The sequence below is a fragment of the Benincasa hispida genome, chromosome 1, assembly GCF_027475165.1.
Source record: "Benincasa hispida cultivar pf3 chromosome 1, pf3_genome.v1.1, whole genome shotgun sequence".
NCBI lineage: Eukaryota > Viridiplantae > Streptophyta > Magnoliopsida > Cucurbitales > Cucurbitaceae > Benincasa > Benincasa hispida.
Window position 1 is genome coordinate 47,506,977 of NC_143478.1, and position 9,159 is coordinate 47,516,135.

Genomic DNA, 9,159 nt, shown 5'->3' on the forward strand with positions numbered 1-9,159 from the left:
GCCAGTGATATATTTTTTTCACTGGCTTATGAATTTTTATTTGATTTAATAGAAAATATTGATTCAACGTTGATGTCGATGTACCAAAATAAACAAGTTTAATCTAAATAATATTTTGTACTATCAACTTCGAAATCAAATATTCGATTCCTCCACTCACATATTATAATAAAATAATGTTGACGTCGAATATGTATGAAAAATATCATTTTCAAAAAATAAAATAAAAATATGTTAGACATTTAGACAAAAATTTAATGCGATTATAAAAAATCAATATATTTATATATCTATATTTAATAGCAATTATTGTGAAGAATGGTTTTTACTATTATTAAATGTGGTCGAGTGTGTACGTGCGAAAGCGCGTTGATGTCCAATGCTTGCAAGGCTAAAATTTGATGTTTTAAAATATATATTTTTTTTAAAAAAGATATTATCTATGTTTTTTCTTAATTAATTAGTCCACTTTATTTTGCGAATAATGAATTATAATCCACCACAAGTCTACAACTAAGTTTTATTTTTATTTTGGAAAGAAAACTACAACTTGGGGTATTTAAATCTCGGATGACTTGGAAAAATCAACTAATTCAATTTAAACTCATATGGCGGTTGGTTAGGTTATAAGTTATAACTGTTCACACGTTACTTTATTTTATTTTATTCTTTTTTAAAGAAAGTTTATGTCCTGTTTCACATCGGAATTGGGATAAGGTTGAGTTTAAATTTTAGAATTTAAAAATAAATAAATAATTTTAATATCGTTGGTTAACAATTTCATTTTTGGTTTTTAATTTTTGAAAAACAAATATATTTGTTATCAAATTGATTTTCTTAAAAAAAAAATTAAAAATTAAAAACACTGTTGAAATTGGAAAAGAATTTTGAAAACGGAGAAAAAGGTGGTGAAGCCCCTTTCTCCTCCAGATCTTGGATTTGATTGTAGGCTGTACAAAACTTTTATATTATATTTTTTACTCGGTTAATAATACTTTTTTTTAATACCTTTTATATGAAATTAAATGCAAAATAATATTATAAATATTTTTTCACATCAAAATTCCATTTGTTTTTTTAACAAGGATATTTTATATAATTTTTAAAACCATTTCAAAATTCAAAGTTTGGTTGGAAAATATATAACATTATTATTATTATTATTATTATTATTATAAAATTTAAAAAAACTACAACTCTCCATGAAATTGTGTGTGTTTTTGTTGTGAAGGATACGTGTGTAATGGAAGAATATATATTTTCTTAAAAAAATGTAATTATTTGAATTACTCTTTAATAGTTTTTAAATATATGATTTTATTATAAGTTTAGAAACACATGAAAATATAAAGACGGTAAGTTCGTCGAATAATGTGATTAAAGTGTTCATTCACGTGTTACTAATTTTTCTTATTCTTGAGAGAGTTCATGACACGTTGTGAGTATCATAGAACAAATAAAATTATCTTAAGTAAATAACCTAAATTCATTAGATTTAGATTAATTGTTTTCATTATTGCATTCCAAACGAACTATTTTCTTGTATTCTTTCGATACGTTGATTTTTGTTATTTTTCTTCATTTGATTTGTGATTAATTGCATATAAAGTATTGATAATGTTTTTATCAATATAGATTAAAGATTGCAAAATAATAATAATAATAAATATATAATTTTATAACTATATATATCATATGAAAAGCTATTGTAAACATAGTTTGATTTCATTTTTATAAAAAAAAAAAAAAAAAAAAGAAGTCGTCAAACTTAATTTGATTTTTTTTATAAACATAATGATAATTAAACATATTTTTTGTTTCATTTTTTTAAAAATAGAAAACAAAAAATAATCACCAAACATGTTTTCTGTTTTTTGTTTTTTAAAAAAACAGAAAACCAAACCTCATTTACTGTTAAGATTGACTATTTCAATTTGATGACCTAGGTGACTCGATCCTAATCCTGAGCCAACTATGAACTCTTGTTTATTTAGAATTACCCTTTAATTTTCATGGGTAAGAGTGACTTAACATCGTCGACTCAATAAGCCTTCCATTTTAGGGATAAGACTAGGTAGATGGCTGGGGACATAGTCCTACAAGATGAATTCACTCGTATCCGACTCTAGGGATAGTAGATAGGTTGTTCTTTTAAGTGCTAACTTCGGCTCTTGAACAATGGGCCCCACCATCTCATTGGTCCGAGAGGGACTCGTTTGGTGGTTGGACCACAAACTAATTGTTCATTAGAGAATCAGTAGGACTTAAGGAGCAAGATGTAATTACAGGGGTAAAATGGTATTTTAACCCAACTATAATCATGAACAACTTGTAAATGATCTACTTACTATTCATGGTTAAATCAAATGGACGAAAATATTTCTAAAGTGGGGAAAGTGCAGTTACTAGGTTTTAGTGGAGTGCCCCAGTAGTTAAAAATATCATTAATTAGGTTAAAGAGTTTAGTCAGTTAATCTCGGATCGTTAGAGCTCATGATCTGTAGGTCCATTAGATCCATCTGCTAGTTCATATTAGACTAAACCTGAAATGTTCAAATTCGGGCTACGGAATTAGAATTAATTATATGCGATATAATTGATGTAATTATATAGTTTAATTGTTGAATTAAACAAAATGGAGAGTTGGAAATTTTTAAATATGATTTAAGTATTATATACATGATTAGGGATTCATGATTAAGATTGATGTTTTAATATTTTAGTATCTGATATTAATTTAATTGAAAATTAATAATTAGAATTAATTTTATTTAAAATTGGTTTTGAAAATTTCTATTTAAATTTAATTATTTGAATTATTTTTATTTAAAATTATTTTTTTTTTATAATTTGATTATTGAAATCATTTTTTTAAAAAGAAAAAATGGTTAGTGGATTTTTCCAAAATTTTTCACTAACGCTAACATCTCAATTCCCATCTTGCATGTTTGATTTGTTATCAACGTGAAATGCAATTTATTTGCATGTGTTTCCTCTATAAATTGAGTGAAAATTGTTGAGAAAACACTTCATGCAAGTTGATAATTTGAAGAAGAAATTTTTCTTTCATATTCATACACCACTCTCAATTCCTTTTAATTTCATCACAAATTGGATCCTACAATCTGTTTTAAGGCCAAAAAATAGCGTAAAAGACTCTAGCGATATCCACGAAGTGTTCGTGATCAGATTTAAGCAAAAGATTGGACCAATTTTAGAGATTTTACAAAGGTTGTATTTCAAATCCTATTTTCTATGAATGAACATGCATGCTTAATCCTAAAAATTGATGTAATTAGAGTGCTTAAGATCTAAATTGTTTTCGCATGCTTGTAGTTTACTCTTACATCAACAAGAGTTGTTGATGAAGTTGGTCCTTCATTAAAAGTTAATGAAGAAGCCAATACTTTAGGTCAGTCTCATCCTTCTCAATCGTTGAGAGTGCCTCGATGCAGTGAGAGGGATATATCACAACCTGACCGTTACTTGTTTTTAACTGAAACTCAGGTTGTCATACCAAATGATAGCATTGAGGATCTATTGTCCTATAGACAGACAACGAATGACGTAAATAAAAACCAATGCGTCAAAGCTATGAACCTTAAAATAGAGTCTATGTACTTCAATTCAGTATGAGAACTTGTAGATTTACCTGAAGGGGTTAAACCTATAAGGTGTAAATGGATCTATAAAAGAAAGAGAGATGTAGTTGAAAAGGTACAGACATTTAAAGTTAGACTTGTAGCAAAGGGTTATACCTAAAGGGAAGGGGGTTGACTATGAGAAAACTTTTTCCCTTGTTGTTATACTTAAGTCTATAAGAATTCTCTTATCTATAGCCACATATTATGACTATGGGATATGACAAATGGATGTTAAGATTGTTTTTCTAAATGGCAATCTTAAAGAATGCATCTTTATATCTCAGCCCAAGGTCAAGAGCAAAAAATTTGCAAGCTGAATTGATCCATTTATGGGTTGAAACAGATATCCAGATCTTAGAACATTAGATTTGATATTGTGATCAAATCATTTGGTCTTGATAAGAAGTTTGATAAACCTTGTGTCTGCAAGAAAATCATCAACGGTAAAGTAGCTTTCTTGATACTTTATGTGGAAAATATCCTACTCATTGGGAATGATGTAGGGTGCTTTACTGATATTAAAAAATGGCTAGCAGTCGAATTTCAAATGAAAGATTTGGGAGAGGCGCAGTATGTTCTTGGGATCTAAATTATTAGAGATCGTCAAAACAAAATGTTGATTCTGTCTCAAACAACTTATATCAATAAAATGTTGACTCAATATTTGATGCAAAACTCTAAGAAGAGTTTATTACCTTTTAGGCACAAGATTCACTTGTCTAAGGAACAATGTAATAAGACACCTCAAGAAATTAAGGATATGAGACGTATTCCTTATGCCTTAGCCATGGACAACTTAATGTATGCTATGCTTTGCACTAGGCTAGACATTTGTTATGCAGTGGGAATAGTCAGTAGTGATAGAATGAACACATGCACAGCGGAAGGAAAAACATATCTAAATTACTCTAATTAAGTTAATTTCAAAGAATAAGCATGCAATTAAAACAAGTATAAAAGGATAGAAGAAATACAACCTTTGTAGACTTGAATCTTCTCGAAAATAGCTCCAATCTTTTTCACGAATGGTTTGTAGACTACCACGAGAGTCTTCGAAACTATTCTCCAACCTCAGAACGGGATGGTGGGATCTGGTGAGTGACTAATTTGGAGAGAAAAAGGTTAAGTATTTGAGAGAAAAAAATATTTATGAGATTATCAAATAATCTCATAAAAATCCACTTTGGCCAAAAGTTTTTTAAAAAATAAAAAACTTTCTTTATAAAGACCATTTCATGCAAACACATGCAACTTTGAGTTTGATGAGAAATTGACACTAAAAAATCCATTAACTCAAAGTGGGATTAGTGAGGCAAGTGTCTTCAATTGAAGACAACACTTAGCAATGCAAAAGTTGGCACTTCCCACTCACAATTGTTGGATCTTTCCACTAACTTGGTCGATCAAAGTTTGACTCTCAAAGTCCAAAGTCAACAAATTTAACTTTTTGACTTTTAAAGTCAAAAGTCAACATTTTGACTTTCATTGCATTTTTTATATAGTCAACAATTAGGACTTTTAATGCAATTTTGACCAATAATTATTATTAAATAATTAATTAAACAATTTAATTAATTTAATTTAATATTAAATCCAACACTAATCCCAATTAATATGAATCTCATATTTTCTCTCTCTTTATGTTTAATTCATAATTAAATATTAGGTTAAATATATCATATATATTCAATGCTTTGCTCAAAAAACCAATTTTGAATACTTCAAATTCGTTTGTCACATTGTTCTAAGGTTTAGTCCGATATGAGCTAGTAGGGGAACCTCATGGACCTACAGATCATGGCCTCCAACGATCCGAGATTAACCGGCCAGACTTTTTAACCTAATTAACCACAATTCGTTAGCTACCGGGTTACTCCACTAAAACCCAGTAGTTGCACTCCCCTCACTGTAGATATATTATATCCACTCGATATAAGTATGATTAGTAATTCAACCTTTCATAGGTTGTTCACAATAACGGCTGGGTCAAAAGTTGTTTTACCTCTGAGATTAGATCTTACTCCTTAAGTCCTACTGATTCTTTAATAAATAATTGGTTTTTGATCCAATCAATAAACTGAGTCCCTCTTTGGCCAATAAGAGGATGGGGCTCCTTGTTCAAGACCTAGAGTTAGCACTTGAGGGAACAATCTCTCTACTATCCTTAAAAACGGGTAGGAGTGAGTTCTATTTTGCACCATATGTCCCCAGCTATCTACCTAGTCTTACTCTTAATATGGGAGGCTTATTGGGCTGGTGCTGTTGAGCCAACTCTCACATATGCAAATCTAAGGATAATCCTAAATAAATAGGAGTTCATAGTCAACTGAAGATTAAGGTCAAGTTACCTAGGTCATCGCTTTGAAATAGTCAATCTTAAACAGTAAACAATGTTATAAAATACGAGTGACTTATTTCTTGGTCTGATCTTATACAAATCATTGCATAGGACGTCTTTGTTCCACATGTCAATACATGAACGAATCAGGATCACTTCGTTTGTAGCACTTTACAACAAATTGTAACAACTATAGAATGGGCCGCAATTGATAATGTTCACCCTTATTTAGGAAATCCACGTCAAGATCAGTGTTCATCCTTAACGGGGGAGCTGTAGTATGGCGTAGCATCAAGTAAGGATGCATTAGAGACTCCACTATGGAGGCCAAATATGTAGCTGCTTGTGAAGTAGCAAAGGAAGTAGTTTGGCTCAGGAAGTTTCTAAGTGATTTGGATGTCGTTCCAAACATAAACTTACCTATCACCTTATACTGTGACAATAGTGAGGCAATTGCCAACTCTAAAAAGCCTCGCAGCCATAAACGAGGTAAACATATTGAGAGGAAGTATCACCTGATATAAGAGATTGTGTAACGAGGAGATGTGATCATCACAAAGATTGCTTTGGAGTACAATATCACTGATCCTTTTACGAATGCTCTCTCGACTAAAATGTTCAAGGGTCATCTAAAAGGTCTAGGTCTACGAGACATGTACATTATATAATATATGGCAAGTGGGAGATATGTAATGGGTATATAGATATCCTAGTTTATTGTATTTATTTACCATTCCTGTTGTTTTGGCTTAATGTAATATGTGCATCCCACTAACTAGAGTTTTAGTTCAAGTGGGAGTTTGTTGAGTTTTGTGCTCTAAAACTTGTAGATAGTAAATGTAAATAATTTACTGTCATCAATAAAAAAGTTATCGAACTGATTTCAATAAGTGTTATTGATTGTATTGTATTTGTTTTGTCTTAATAACCTTAAATCCAATAAATTAACATCCTAGGCTGTCTTATGAGTCTTGAACTGTATGTGGAGACATACAAGGATCAATGTTCAAGATATAGCCTAAAGGGTATATAGAATAGAGATAAAGTTGGGTACCTTATCCTAGTGACACTATAGATACAACCCACTTTGTATTTGATACAAATGCAATGAACCAATATGTTCGTGTAGGTGACAGACGTGTGGAGGTATTCTATGTAATGAGTTTGCATAAGACTAGATCCCAAAATAGTAACCACTAGATGTAACTCTGTTGACTAGTTAGATTTCTATTTCAATGGGATGACCTAGGCAACTTAATCTTATTTTTGAGTCTATTATGAACTCCTGTTCATGAAGGATTGTCTTTTTATTTCTATAGGTGAGACTGACCAGTTCACTAACTCAATATGTCTACCATTTTGGGGATAAGGCTGAGTGGGGAGCTACAAACATAATAATACAAGATGGATTTTACTCCTTCTTGAAAATAGGGTAAATAAATGAATGTTCCTTTAAGTGGTATCTCTAGAACTTGAACAAAGGGCCCTATCCTTTCAATGGCCTGAGAGAGGATTCCGTTTATTGGTTGGACCATAAAGAGGTTGTTCATTAGAGGAACACTGATACTTAAGTATAAAGAAGTAATCTAGGGGTAAAACGAAAATTTTGACCTAGTTGTGTTACGAACACTCGCAAAGGACTAACTTGCTGTTATTGATCTATATCCATGAACACAGAAATATATTTGCAATGAGAAGAATGCAACTGTAAGTCTTTAATGGAGTATACCCACAGTTAATGAATATTGATTAATGAGGTTAATGAATTTAGCAAATTAATCTCACATCGTTGAAGCTTCTAATCTGTAGGTCTGTGAGGTTTCTTTCCTAGCTTGTAAAAGGAATTGAGATATTTATATCTTGAATAGAGTTTGAAATGTTCTAATTCACTAAGGGAAATAGTATAATATATAATGATACATTATAATATAAAGTTTATATTTTAATTAAAATATATAATATAAATTTAATTTTGGATATGATTCAATATTAATTTATGAGAGAATTAAATATTTGAAAGAGTTCAAATATTAAATTAATATGAATTAGTTCACATTAAAACTATAGGTTAAAATTAATGCGTATCTGATGCACATTAAAACTATAGGTTATAAGAGAAATACAAATGATTCAAATGTAGACCAAATTAAATATTTGATTTTAATGTAGTAAATAATTAATTGGAGAATTTAGAATTATTAATTTAATTTAATGAAGATTTATTTAATTAACTTAATTGAATGAAAACGGTAGGTTATGTTAGAGATGTTTTCTTTAAATATGATTTAAATGAAATTATTAATTAAATTAGATTTAATTAATCAATCAATTAATTATTTATTTGATTTTTAAATTAAACTCAAATTTTAACTCCCACATAGGGAGTTATCGGAAATGTGGGATTGTTCCCACGTTTCTCTCTTTCCATTTATTAAGAACCTGCAAAAAATTGAAGAATAGGTAGTGATTGATTCTCTTTTACAATTCTCTTTTACAGAACTGTTTCGTGCTCTCCAAAAACTCTCCGATTTTTCTTTCCAATTAGAAATTGGTTCCTATAAAAACCAATACCAAAGTTATTAAAGAACAGGGAGGTCTCCAAATGGGTGGTATTCGTGAAATCCATCCCAAAGGATTTGGAGTTTTCCATTCAAGTCATCAATGAGAGTAAGGATTATTTCCTTTTCTCTATAGGATTGTCTTTTAAAACATAACCTAGAATTTTACAGTAGATTTAATTTTTCTCTATGATATTTTATTGATTCTAATGTATGGGTATTTCAAAATTTCAAAATTAATTTTGAGTAAGGTCGTGATAATTCTACTATGCTTGGATTTTTATCCCTACAATCACGCCCCCTCCAGAGAAAGGCTCTCAAAATCCGATCCACCTTATGAGTAAAACCAGCAGGAAACACAAAATCGCTAGCCCAGAACACCTAAAAACTTTACAACACAGAACGAACCAATTGCAAACGATTGACAAAAGAAAGGGAAAGCACAACCCAACTCCTCACCCTAGCAGTAATCCTCTGAATTAGAGGGGAAAAATCCAACGCCCTTAAGTGACCAGATAAGGGGAGGCCAAGGTACCGAACAGGTAAAGTACCCAGAACAAACCTAATACTATTATCCAACTCCAATGCCTCCTTTAGGAAACACTAGCAGTAAATATAG